At 38.2% G+C, this 14,698-nt stretch overlaps 1 long non-coding RNA gene across 1 annotated transcript in view; it reads right to left on the bottom strand.

Moving 5' to 3' along the window:
• Positions 1-6,173: 6,173 nt before the first annotated feature.
• Positions 6,174-14,698, bottom strand: part of LOC125919397 (uncharacterized) — a 17,288-nt gene continuing 8,763 nt past the window's right edge. The window contains exon 3 of the long non-coding RNA XR_007456759.1: positions 6,174-6,463. This is a non-coding gene — a long non-coding RNA (uncharacterized LOC125919397). The remainder of the gene's footprint in view (positions 6,464-14,698) is intronic.

The raw sequence follows: 14,698 nt of genomic DNA, 5'->3' as shown, positions 1-14,698 counted from the left end.
AAGTGAAAGCTCCAATCATTTAAAAATGAATAAACTGAGCTTGGGATCTTAGATTACTTTCTTATCCATGAAAACAGACCACTGTGATCTGCGAATCTAAGCAAACGATTCAAAAGAACCGCCTAATAGCAATTTCAGTTTTCTATAGGAATCCCCCATTCATCATTTATTTTCAGGTTTTTCATCTTATACAGTGTGTTCCATAGGGATGTCACACCATTTGTATAGCAAGTGAACAGAGCTATTGTTTTGTCTAATTACTCAATTAATATTAGTAGCACAGATAAAGAACCAATGGTGAAAACGGAGATAAACTTCAGTACCTACTGGTATACTTCTGTTACCTTCACCATCAATTATTTCAGTCTTCATTAATTAGTTATATGAGACACAAACATGTGTTCTTCAAGGAGTTGGCCTCATTATAATTAGATAAGTATGGCTGCATGGGGACCTACTCAGTATATTATATGACACACGTACAAGATAGTTTGTAATAAATCCACTCTTTATTATAATTTCACTATATTGTTAAATCAGAATCTCATTAATAAGGAAATGACAATGGAATAAAGTTTTCTCAGTATAATATGGATCATTTTTGGAACAAAGAAATAAAAGAATCCTGGGAGAAAGTTCAGAGTAAAAGATCATCAAATGTGATCATTTTTCATAGGATCTAATGGCTTAGTTATAAATTTAGCTGGACACTAACAAAGCTTTAAACCTGATGGCAGGTAATTTTTATTCAGCCTTTAGTGATAAGCTGGAGTCATTGCTCTTTTTCACTCTATTAAATGTACTCCAGATGTAGGTAAATGAGTTTTTCATTTGTCTAAGCGGCATTTTAGCTTTCAAACAAACAAATAAAAATTTTAGGTCTTGCTCGCATTACTATTTAATATTAGAATCATTACATTGTAAGGCAACCAATATTTTTAACGGGGGGGGGGGTGCTGTCTAAGAAAATAAGACTTGTATAGATATTTTTCAAGTCACTCTTTAACATCTAGAGTCTACTCATAACGTGTATTTAGAACCCTGTTGCAGTCAAAATCTCAATGGTCCAGGCTGCATCATGAGACCTAACATCTTCCTGCACCAAAGAGAATGAAACTTTATCTAAGAGGCTGGGCTGTAAATGATCTCAGCCTCCCTGACTTAGGATACAGCTCTACGGAATTGTTTTCTCTGTTGAGTGTGACATACACTGAAGGATAAAATTGATGGGTAGCTTAAAGGAAAGGGATATGAATTTCAGATTGCTTAACCAAAACTTCAGAAATTCTCTCTGGAAGTCAAACCCCTTTCATAGTCTCAGCTACCAATGATTAGCTGGAATATTAAGATGTTAATAAGTTGATCCTAGAATACCGATGAAAATGGTATTTATTTTTCCTTTTTTTCCCCATTAAGCCGAAAGATAAAATGGCTCCTTTAAAAATTATACACATTTAGACTCACTTCCACAGAAAGATTCATTATAATCATTCTCAGTTTATTTTAAATATTTTATGGTTGTACCCAAAGAAATATATATATCATATTTGTAACACATACATATCAGATAAGCCACATAACCATGTTACAAATACTGTGTCCTGTCCCCAAAGAGCAAATGAGAACAACATCCAAACTCTTTAGCAGAGTTTACAACTCCCTGCATCTTTTGTCTTTTGTCTTTGCAGTTCCGTGCTTTATTTCATACTTTATTCCTCTTCACCCTATGAAATCCAGCCCATTGCTCTCTTGTTCCTGCAATCATATGTAACTGTCCCTTTGCCATTCTCTCTTTCTGGAATGCTCACCTTTCTTCTCTTTGAAGATGAGTTGGTCACTCATCTTGTGCAGCCACTTAAGTATCACCTTCCCAGTGAGGCCTTTCCTGGTACTTTATCAAAAGTGGGAACCTTTCTTGGTGGTTTCTATTTCGACCTCTTGTTTGTGTTTTTCTTAACATGTCGCTTTTCCATTTATTTGCCCTTCATCCGGTCACATGCTCCATACGAAAGGAATCAAAATGTCTTGTTCTGTACTGTATCATGGAGTATGTATCACTGCACCATGCCTTGGATATTTTTTTTTTTTTTGAGAGAGAGAGAGAGAGAGAGAGAGCACAAACAGATGAGGGGCAGAGAGGAGAGACAGAATCCCAAACAGCCTCCACACCATCAGCAGAGCCCGACGCAGGGCTCGAACTCAGAAACCGTGAGATCATGACCTGAGCCAAGATCAAGAGTTGACAACCAACTGAGCCACCCAGGAGCCCTGGAAAATTCTTAATAAACATTTATTCAATGATGCCTAAAAAAGAGGTCATAAAAACAAAAACAAAAACAAGTCCTTTATCACCAAGGTGATAAAATGAGGTTCGAGTTCCTTCAACTGACATATAAGGCCTCCAGAACCAGTCTCCGCAGCCCTGCCCAATGCTGTTTCCCTCCATCCCCTGCTCCCCTCTTCCTGCTCTGACGATGACGGCCAGCTGTGCCAAGCCCTGTGCCTGCGACAGAGTGGGCACTCTGCAAATGAGTCAACTGTGCACAGTTCCCTGCACACACCTGCCTGTTTCGGTGATGTCAGCTGAACCGGAGAGCCAGTCAGAGACCAGATCTAAAAAGATCTCTGTAGGACCGTATGACGTGTTAGGGATTAAAGTCTTTAAAGCAATCAGAAGCTACAGAAGGGCTCCCAGCGAGGCAAGAACATAAGAAAGGACTACTCAGAGAAGAGTGTTGTGTGCATCCTTCCTGTGTGGGCATGACTTAGCATGTCTCTGTGTGATCAACTCTGAGGGTGACTTAGCCCACCACGAGGGTCAGGAGCAGACTCTGGAAAATATTTCTAGTTGGCAGTTTCCACTTGAGTTGCATCTTGTACACTTTCGGTTCTGTCTTTTATGGAGCACATAAGTTTTGAGTAACTTCCAAAGCCACCCAAGTAAAAATAAATCAAGAAGGATTGTGTTTTACACTCCACTTCCCGGCATGTCCTTAGGCAGGAAAAAAAAGCCAGCTTGGGGGTCTATATCGTTCCAAGTCATTTGTCTGTGAAGCACCACTGGACTTTCAGTGCTTTTCATTAAGGTATGTTTTCCAAAGTAAAATAAACATAGGAACAAATAAACAAAGACGTCCCCTTTGGGGTACAAGCAGTTCTGAACTTTATGTCGTTGGTTGAAGTATCATATACTGATAGAGTATTTGCTAATGTTGGTGTTAGCAATGGTTCCATGTATTTGAATAAGAAATGCCAGGGTAAATTTTATTATCCTCCTCAAAGAACTCATGAAAAGACTTTTCTAAGAGTCTTTTGATAACTTCTTGATAATAGATACTAATAGATATGCACTAAATTAATCCTGAGTTGTTTATTTCCTCTGTGGTTAAGGAGTATTACCTGATGTTTGAGCTACTTTTTTACTAGCTTAGGTATTAAAACTTCTTTGTGACTGAGTGTCAGCTAGAATCAGTTTTATTTATTTGTAAAAATAATCTCAAGCTAATTTGACAGCATAAACGCAGCCTATAAAAAGAGGAAGGTACGTTGTTCTTTAGAGATATCAGGCCGCTACGCCGCGGCAAGACATCACATGTCTTTTTTTTTTTTTTTTCTAAAATAAATTCCTTTAACTTCCATAAAATCTGAATTAAAAATCAGGACTTTCCAAAACTTCATGAAATAATCTGCAGGTGCTGACATGTTGATAGCCGCTGAGCCAAGAAGAACAAAGTTAACATCAAAACAGGTTACGTTTTGGAATATTCTAACATCTGGGCATTAAGTTGGACAGAGTATCGGTGAATCTCAGCTCCGCATTAGAAGAGCTCAGAAGCCGCCCAGCATGAAAAAGAAATAGAGGCAATCAGAAGTTTGCAGGAGCGGGCCAGGCACCATCTGGGCTATGTAGGAGGGCTGGTGGGGAAAAAGGAACATGATGGCATATGCTAGGAAAGTACAGACTGTAAAGAAGGGTAGCACCCTGGTTTTTCAGACAAGTTACTACATTTTTGTTGCAAAACAGCCCTCTAAAATTTGGGAGAAAGAAAACACTGGTTTCAGGTGAGCTGCATGGCAGGACTCTCAACCCTGAAGGGATGGGGATGGGAGGTGGAATGTGCATCTATTATAGCCCAGGATGTATACATAAGTGTTCATGGGTGTAAATCTCCTAACAGTTGAGTAAAACTCTTGGGGGAGGAACCATGTCTAAAATGTCTCCTGCATTCCCCGCAGAAATGCAATGCGGGGCATGTGAGAATGGCAGAAACACTGTATTTGGGACTCAACATCTGGGTTTAATTACCATCTGTGTTTTTCTAAGAAAGTCAACCTCTCAGCCTGACTTTTCGTCTGCAGCAGAGAAAGGGGGTGAGGGGGGTGGTTCATGCCAGCCCAGCTTGTTTTTTCAGGGCTTTTGTCAGAATGAGTAGATTAATATATGAGAAGATGCTGCATTAAACTGCAAAAAGCTGATGATATGATACCTGGAACACAAGAGCGGCAAATACTTGTTGATACACTGGTTTTTTGATGAGGATTGATGTGTGACTCATCTGTGGAAGGATTCCTTTCCATTTACTTCAGAGTTTCTCTATCTCAGCACTATTGACATTTTGAACCAGATAATTCCTCACTAAGGGGGAACGAGGATGGGAGGGTTGTCTATGCAATCCCCAAAGTTTACAAACGAAATATCCCACTACCTCTACGCATTGGATGCCAGTAGCAGCCTCTCCACCCCTCTCCACCCCCGCTGTGAGTTGGGACAACCAAAAATGTCTCCAGACCTGGCCAAATGTCTTTGTGAATGGGAGTGGGAGGGCAAACATTGCCCCCCAGTTTAGAACCATTGATTTAATTTAGAGACAAGGATCTGAGAAAGCCATGAGTTTTGTTTGATCTACCCCTGGGCCATAAATGATAGCCAGTGGTAGTTATCTGTGATTACCCTGTAGAAGGCACTCTGTTAAGCTATTTATACCTCTGTTAACTCATTTAATCCTAGAACAATGAGGTGGTTCAACCAACCTTCATTTTACAGATGAAGAAATTGAGGCTTAAAGGGTTGAAGTGACTTGCCCAGGTTCGAAGTTAGGATAAAGGAGAGCTTTGTGTCTGGATCCTGCTCTGTAGGATTCCAAAGTCTTTGCTCTTACCCATTCCTGCTGTGCTTCCTCACATGAGATAAGATGATCAAAACAGCCTCACTCTCTGCTGGACATTTGCCAACACTTGCAGGGGTGAACCTGATTTGAGCCCTCGGTAGGATTAAGCATGCAGCCAGCTAAGGGCTCTAGCTGCTTGGTAAGTATTATTTACATGAGCCGTGGAACTAGGCAAGGCATAAAAACATCAGGCCTGTCTCCTGAAAGGAGATAGGCCGCAAGTCCTAACGTATTCGTGCTTGATCATGTAATTCCATAGAAACTAGTTTTTGTGGGAGAAATTGCATTTCTTTGTAAGCGCAATTGTATTTTTTTACTGTAGTGATATGGAAAGAGGTGACGCTGTCCAAAAGTAGGAGACACAATTGGGAAGAATATGTTGATTAAAGTACATATGACTTGATAGGTATGAGTGCCAAAACCTTTCCATGGGATCAATAAGCTCAGGGCAAATGCTGTTACTCATTAAGCGTCTACGTGGTTATGTTTTGGCAGGTGCTTAACAAAAAGTTAATGACCAATGACTTCATATCTAGAATCCAAGCCCTTTCAAAATACAGAAGCTGCTAGTATTATGTGTACAAGGTAAGCAATATGTGTCAAGTCACAGAAGTCAAGAGAGGGCAGAAGAAAACTTTAATTACAGAATGATGTACATACAACATGGATCATTCCACAGGTACTGTCAATCATTAATGCCCTCTGAAAGAGTACCCTGGGTAGCCAGGGTATTTAATTGCTTAAGAGATCCGGCACTGGTGGATGATTCCTTTTCAGCTTCCTGTGTACAAGACTAACTGCTAATTTACCACAGGGAAGCCTGATTTCATTTCCCTCCAAAGTCTATTCTGCTCCCCCAAACCAACTAGAATTCCCAGCTTCTACAATTTGATCCACATATCTCTTTCCTTAAATAATAATCTTGACTCTTGATAATGGAAGAGCCATTTCTTTCTCTCAATAAGAACACACTTGTGTTCCCACCAGGGGCAGCAGATCTAGAACTTAACCAGTCAGAGGTTTAATTTGAGCACAACCAGGCAGGGCATCATTACAATTTTGCCTTCAGCTTCCACAGTTGGCCTCCCAGTGTCCAGTCAGTCCATACCACACTGCCACCCTTGCACCCTGCGAGAATATTTGGGGAAGTTCCTGGCTCTGTGCTCGCTCCCCAGAAGATGTTCTATATGTGTTAGCTTTATTGAGCCATGTTGCCATGTTCATCTGATTCAGACCAAGCCTCAGGTGGTAAGTCAGGACTTTTTCCATTACAAAGGACAGAACCCAACTCCAATCTGTGGAGGCAAAACAGAGAAGTTATTATCTGCCCTACATGAAAAACTTTAGGCATCAGCAGAACTATAGGACATTAGGATTCTGGGACCCTCCCAAACCAACTACACAGCCCTTTTAAGTTATAAAGAACCCTCTCATGCGTTGGATTGTTTAAAGAAAAACATTTTTTTTTTCTTTAAACCCTAAGAGGTAGGCAAGACAGGTGTTATCTTCATTTTCTGGATGCTAATTAAATGATGTCCTCAAGGTCTCTCAGCTGGTAAGTTACACGGCTGATTACTAATTGACCCCAGGTATTCTGAGTCCTAAATACTGTGCATTTCCCAATATAGCATATCTTGAAAGTAAAGTACCAGACAAGATCCTTATCCTCAAGACACTCAATTAACAGTGAAAAAGGACAAAAAGAAACTGATGTCCTTAAAAGCACTTTCTTGTGAAGAATTGTTTTGTGTTTTAATAGTACTACTTCATTTGCATATGAACAATTCTACAGGACTATTTCCTAGAACTTCTAATAAAAGAACACGCAAAAGAGAATTTGACACTTTATTTTGCCACAATCATACTAAACAGACAAATGGACTAAGGACCACATCATTATCACCAGCATGTTACCATCACGTTGCTATCACCAGCAGTAATCACAAGTACCTAGGTAGGTACCCAGATCCAACTAGAAGCCCTGTGTGTCTCAAAAGCAGGTACTGCATTTCACTCACCATCATATCCCTGACGCTACGCATAATTTTGGTTGAATTAATGGAGAACAAATCCTAGTGTGTCATAAAATCTGAAGAATGAGTAAAGAAAAAATGGAACTCCAAAGACTTTTATGAGGGCCATGACGATAGATATTATTCTTTTTGAAAGTATAAAGAAAATGAATCATTTCTTGAAATTCCCATCGGCTATAAATGAAGATTATTAATTGATGAAGGACACATGTAAGTTACCCTATTATTGTGGAGCTATATAACATTTCAACAGAATTAAAATGGAAAGGTAGTGGTCTGGACCCAGTCCCCTGTCCCACATCAGGGACTTTCTGCCACCAAATATCCACTCTTCACTTGTGGGTTTACTCAACAGAAAGTTGTAGTCCCCAGTTCCAGTAATAAAACAATTCTGCCTCCTCCCTGTGTCCCCCCACAACTAACCACAGCTCTCCTTTCTCCCTCTCAGAACCCCAAGTCTAAACTCGTGGTCTCCCAGTTGTTCATCCCTCATTCATTTTTCATACCGACTCTGTTTTCACCACCTCTGTCTTGCTCAACTTGTTCTGATACCATATTCTAATTTCAGATTCCAAAGTATTCTTTCTATTTATCTTACTTGACCTCTCTCTAGCATTTGACATTATAAACTACTGCTTCCTTAAAATTCTCCCCTCCAAAGGCCACATTCTCTGGATTTTCCCTGTTGACTCATTCACATGTTAGATTAGCTCCCTCCCTTCCATTCTCCCTCCTAAATGCTATTAATCCTCAAGGTCCCATTGTCAACAACCTTTTCTGTGGGTATACTCTTTTAGCAAATCTTATCTATACCTATGCCCTCAATTACTGTCAATGATTTAATATCTCCCAAATCTCTGTCTCCATTCCTGATCACTAAATCCACAAACAACTCAGCTGTCCTACAGGCATTACAGTTTCAACAGGTCCCAAACCAGCTGTATTGTATCAAATCCCACCAGCCTTCACATCACTCACTCCTTGTCCCCATGAATACCAGTATTATCTGCTCCATTGCCCAAGTTGGAAGCTTTAGTCATTCCAGACAATTCTGCCAAATTCTCTCTCAATTCTTTCTAAATGTTTCTTGTTTGTGGCCCCTGTTTCCTGTGCTCACTGACACTCTCAAAATGTTTCTCCTAGTTCTTACGAAAAAACTCCTTATTTGGTCTATGTGCAATCCTACCCGCTCACCTGCCCCTGTTTCCCCATCCCCACCATGCATTCATCTCTTAAATAGCTGTCAAAGTCCATTCTACAAACCAAATCTGATCATGTCATTTCTGTGCCTAAAATGTTTCAGTGGTTTCATATTGTCTTCAGGATGAAATTTTAACTCCACACCACGCTTCTCTTACAAAGCCCTCCATTAGCTGACTCCAGAAAACTCCTGCCTCATCTCACAGACACTTCAGTTTATCTCTGTATTTAGAGCTCTAATACCAAATAAGCCTTTAACAGGCACCTACTGAATGAATGAATGAATGAATGAATGAATGAATTCTGAGAAAGGTGCCCTTAGATTTAAAAAAAATGTCATATGGCTTCTTTTTATCTTCAACAAATAATGTTTTTATATAAAAATTAATTCCAAAGTTCCTTTGTTTTGTATCATCCAATCAATAAGGTCTTAAATCTGTTCTCTTTTTAGGAAACACATCATCTAAAGAGAGGATTTAATAAGATATTTTAGAATACCCCCCACCCCAAATATATGAGGAATTCCTGAACTTCTAAAAGGCTATGTTCCAAAAATTCTTTTATGACTCGGTTCTGTGAAGCTTGGAAATGTATTTTCTCATAGAACCAATGCTTTATATATTTTATTTAATTTATGCTTAAACTATTTTTAAAATGATTTAAGTACTATATAATAAAATACGCACGTCATAAGCTTTTAAAATAATGAAAGAAGGCCTGTAACAATACATATGGCCTATGGAAAGTAATTCTATTATAAATCCCATAAACTTACACTAACCCAAAACCAAGTAGAAATTTAACTGAGAGTCCTATCAGCTAATACAATTTAAAAGAAAGATAATAATGAGGGCTTTTTCTTCTTTTTTTTACCTCTTTTTAACATTTTTAGGCCTCTTTTTTGCTTCTCTTCTAATAAAATGGTATGTACTAATCCAGCAGGAGATTTTTTTTTGTACTGAACTCTCAGAAGAAATTTGTGACACGGAATCTCCTATAAGGAATGTTTAATAGCCTGGTGGGCAGAGATAGTTTAATAGAAAAGCAAAGATATCATGCATTTGACCCATTCTCAGAGCAACCATTGATGAAACTGATAGCACATTTAATTATATTCCAAAAAGGGCATTTCTGTAAGTTATTCAAGTAATATATACCTACCTCTCTAATGATCTAACTTGATATGGAATCGACACTAGTCGTAGGCAACACAAATCACTTAAATGTGTGCATATGCATGATCTCATTTAATCTTTACAAAAACTCTATGAGGTCAGTACAATTATTGCCACTCCATTTTACAGATAAGAAAACTGAGGCAAAGAAGCAAATGGCTTATGGAGTTCACACAGCTACATTAGTAACAGTGCCCTTTTCTTGCTCAAATATTAATGATCTAATTTGAGAGTTCAAAGGAAGTTGAATAGGACAAATTTTGAGTTTGAGCTTTCTGTTGACCTTAAAATGGGTTGGTTTACTCTTAACTTTCCAATGTTCTACTCTGTTTTCCTCCATGCTCACTGGATTTCTTTGGTCTGACCAACCAAATTTGTTCCCCACACTAGGGTTTTACACTTGAAAAAAACCTTTCAACCAAGAAAATATTTTTTCTCTTAACTCTACCTTGAACAAGTTTCCAAAAATCTGTATGTAACTAATGCTTTAATATAAATCAGGTCCCAGCTCAAAAGTCACGTGAGTCCCTCCTTGAGCACCCAGTCTAGAGAAGCCTACTAGTATATTCTCTATCACTAGATTTTATTTTTAAACATTATTAGTACTTCATTTATTCTATTTTCCCGACTTCTAGAACTGTGTTGTCTAATAGAAATATGATGTAAATCAAGCCACATATGTAATTTTAAACTTTCCAGTTGCCTCATTAAAAAATGTGAAAAGAGGGGTGCCTAGGTGGCTCAGTCAGTTAAGTGTCCGACTTCGGCTCAGGTCATGATCTAACAGTTCGTGGGTTCAAGCCCCACATCGGGCTCTGTGCTGATAGCTCGGAGCGTGGAGCCTCTTTCAGATTCTGTGTCTCCCTCTCTCTCTCTCTCTCTCTGGCCCTCCCCTGCTCATGCTCTCTCTCTGTCTCAAAACTAAATAAACATGAAAAAAAAAGTTTTTTTAATGTGAAAAGAAACCCAGCTAACTTTATAAATTGTATTTAACTTGATCGATATATCTAAAATACCACCATATCAATATGAAAACAATATAAAAACTGAGATATTTTATATTCCTTTTATCCTGTTGAGTATTCAAAATCTTGTGTTTGTTTAAGTTTATTTATTCATTTTGAGAGAGAGAGGCAGAGAGAGAAGGAGAGAGAGAATCCCAAGTAGGCTCCACACTGTCAGCATGGAACCTGATGTGGGGCTCAGTCTCACAAACTGAACCATGAGATCATGACCTGAGCTGAAATTAAGAGTCAAATATTTAAGCAACTGAGCCACCCAGGCTCCCCTATCTTGCATATATTTTACACTGGCAACATATTGCATATCAAATGAACACATTTCAGGTGTTCAGTAGCTTCATGTGGCTAGTGGCTACCATATTGGACAAGGCAATTTAAAATGTAAACTCTTGTTCACCGGTGGATTTCCAGAACCTAGCATAACAGTGTCTGGCTCTTCATGTATTCCATAAAGTTGTAGAATAGAGGAATATTGAATGTGTGGACTGTAAGTATTCTCTGCCTTAGATTGAAAGAAGATCCATATCCTATTGGTGCCTAATTTGCAGTGACAAAGATAATGTTTTCTTGTATAATTTTAGGTGAATCAGGTCAGATTTACTTGCCACTTGGGTTTAGTTTTGACCAAGGAAAAAAATATGTGATACTAGATAACTGGACACTATTTCACAGGTGCATCCCTTACTGTGGTTCTCCAAAAGATATCCACATCCTGAACTGTGAAATTTATAAATGTTACCTTATATGGTAGGGGGAAAAAGGACTTTGCAGATGTAATTAAGTTGTCTTAAGACTTAAATGAAGTCTTATCTTGAGATGGAGAAATTATCCTGAATTACCCAGATGAACTAAACATAATCACATGTATCCTTAAAAGAGGGAGGCAAAGGGAGATCTAACCATAAAAAAAGGAGAAGGTAATGTAACCATAGAAGCAGAGATTGGAGCCACAAACCAAGGAACACCAGTAGCCACCACAAAATGAGAGAGGCAAAAGACTGACTCCCCTGGAGCCTCTAGAAAGAATACAGCTCTGCTGACATGTTGATTCAAACAAGGAAACAGACTTCACATATCTGACATTCAGAACTGTAAAAAAGTGAGTGTGTGTTGTATTTAAGTTTGTGTAATTTGTTACAGCAGTCATAGGAAACAAATATACTTACTGATTTTCAAGCTGCCTCCCTATTAGATATAATTCTCTGATAGCTTGCAAACTAGCCCCAGTCTCCACTCCTCTCTGTATACCTGTCTTTTTGCAATGGGAATTAGCCGCTGCTCTCATTAAGAGGTTATGGTTAATTTCTCCACCCTATCTGTTGCTTTGACCAAAACAGGATGCCACAGAAGCAACATTCTCCCAGCTCCTAGTCCAGGCCTCAGGAGGTCTTGATGCTTTCTCCTCCTTACCTGGAACTCTTTGCCCTTCCATGTGAAGAAGCCTGTTCTAGCCTGCTGGATGCACCCAGGTGCCTCCCATTGCCCAACCTTACAGTGAACCATCTGTTGGACATGTGAATGAGTCATTTCAGGCCAGCCAACTCCCAGGTGACCTGACTGCAGACAAATGAACGATCTTTCTATAAACCAAAGAAACTGCCTAACTGAGCCTAGCCCAAATTGCCAACCTGTGGAATTGTGAGCTTGTTAAATCCTTGTTGTTTAAAGCTACTAACTGTTGAGGTAGCTTGTTATGTGGCAATAATTAACAAATATATTCCCATAAAGCATATTACTTCTACACGTGTTCAAGTCTGCCATACAAATTCAGAGGAGTTTGTCAAAAAGAGAACTGTTCGTAGTCTCACTGGAGGACAGCAGACTGGGGGACTGTTCGTAGTCTGGGGGACAGCACTGACTACTCCATTTCCTACTGGAACTCTACAGAGCTAAAATTTTCTTACAGAAGTAACATTTCATCATACTGAATATCTCAGTGAATACTTGTCTAAAGTCAACTGCTCATCATGTATCACAGTAGAAGTAATACAGGCCTAGAATTTCAAGTTAGGTAGAAGCTGATAGCTGACCTAAACATTTATTAAATACCTTGTCTCCTGCCAAATACAATTTTGAATGACACTAAACCCTTTTTGCCCAGGAAAAGTGAATTCGTTGTAAAATATACCTCTGATAACTTTAAGAATTGACCTGTTGAATAGGTGATTAGTCTTGTCGACCTGAATCCTGAAGAATAGCTATCAAAATCATGATTCTAATTTTGGCATAGTTGATATGAAATTGCATTTTCTGACAATAGTTAACATCATTTCAGTTAGTTCTTATTCTTATTGCTGAATAAGAATAAAACTATGTCACCAGAATAGAGGAGGGTGCTAGTATCCCTGTTTGCTAAGGCGGGAAGATATATACTCAGTTTATCGGGATGATATTCAAATTGGAAATTAAGGGATACCAGGACACAACTTGTCTACCAATGTTTAAAATCGAAATCCAGTGAAAAACTGACACTTGACTAGCAGTCCAGGCTGCAGACTGTCCCAATGGCTTGCTAAAATACCTGTGAAGGCAAAAGAAAGACAAAAATTGATGACAACAAAAACTATAACTGACAGTCATCCTACCACAAGAAACAGAAAATTCCATTAACTGAAGGAACTAGGGAGATGAATTGTAAGTCATAATCAGCAACCACTTTAAATAGAGAAAGTTGACAACATAGAGAATATAGGATGAGCTTTCTTTCACTGTGTATCATGCAGATCAAAGACTGAGGATCAGTACTTGCCAGAATGCCAGGCAATAGATGCTATTCAGGACTCAGATAACCTTTGGAAGGAGTGAGTGTGCTATACCCCAACCCGGCCCTCATCGTTACCTTCCTCTCTTTGCAGAATGAGATGTGTGTGTGTGTGTGTGTGTGTGTGTGTGTGTGTGTGTAGCAGGAGGAGCTCGTGGTGACAATAGATACACTGCATGCTTGGAAACAGCTTCAACAAGTAATGTAGTACAGACGGAAGTGAAAATAAGAACAATCTTGTTAGTCAAATATGGCGTTTCTAGTTTTGCTTTTACTCCCTGGATCCAAATAACACGTATCAAACAATAGATACTTTGAGTGGCATAGAATCCATCTCAATCCGGTCAGCCTGCAGCACTTAAATCGTCTAGGACTGGTGAACATTAATTTGCCCCCAAATGGAAATCTAAAAAGTCAGCTATACTGACAACCAATAAGCCATAAATCAGATAAGAAGCCAAAGGCCCTATCTATTGGCAAACACCTTGGAACAGGATGAGTAAGCAGGAAACAAACAAACAAACATGAGGGCCTATGACATTCTTTAGCACAAGGGAAATTCTCATCACAATGAAAGAAAAAAAAAAACTTCTGGGTCTTTTTGATAGGATAACAGAAGATTAAAAAACTTTGAATTAGGATTAAAATTCAAAAGGGGTGATAAAAACAGAATTGGAATAAGGCAATATTTAAATAATACTAGAAATGAAAAGACTGAACTAAAATAGAAGGCTGTAATAAAACTTAATCATTAGCAAAACTGAGACAAAAAAGATATTGAATTAATGACTTGAAAGTCAAAATTTAGAAGGCTTTTTGGAAAATGAAAAGAAAAAAATTTAAAGGTGATAGGAATAAAGTCCAGAGAATAGAGATTCAATAAATGACTACATCAGTATTATTGAAGAACCCTGAATCAAAAGAGCAAAATCAAAGTTGAATATATAATAGAAAAAATTTTTACTGACTGAAATGAAGAACTGAGTCTTCAAATTTAAAAGATTTGTATTATAAAAATAATGAAAAAGGAGCCATAACAAGACACATTGTAGCCCATTTGTATTACAAAGGTGAATAAATCCCTATCATTGTTCACATTGTTGAGTTGCTGAGTTGTGTAAATTCTTTATATATTATATATATCTATCTATATATATACACTTATATATATATTTATATATAAATTTTATATATTTTATATAAATTCTTTATATATTTTGGGTATTAACCCTTTATTAGATATGTTATTTGCAAATATCTTCTTCCATTCTTTAGGTTACCTTTTAGTTTTGTTGATTGTTTCCTTCACTGTGCAGAAGCTTTTTTTTTTTTTTTTTTA

The sequence above is a fragment of the Panthera uncia genome, chromosome B4 (assembly GCF_023721935.1).
Source record: "Panthera uncia isolate 11264 chromosome B4, Puncia_PCG_1.0, whole genome shotgun sequence".
Lineage (NCBI taxonomy): Eukaryota > Metazoa > Chordata > Mammalia > Carnivora > Felidae > Panthera > Panthera uncia.
This window is presented reverse-complemented; position numbering and strand designations above follow the sequence as displayed.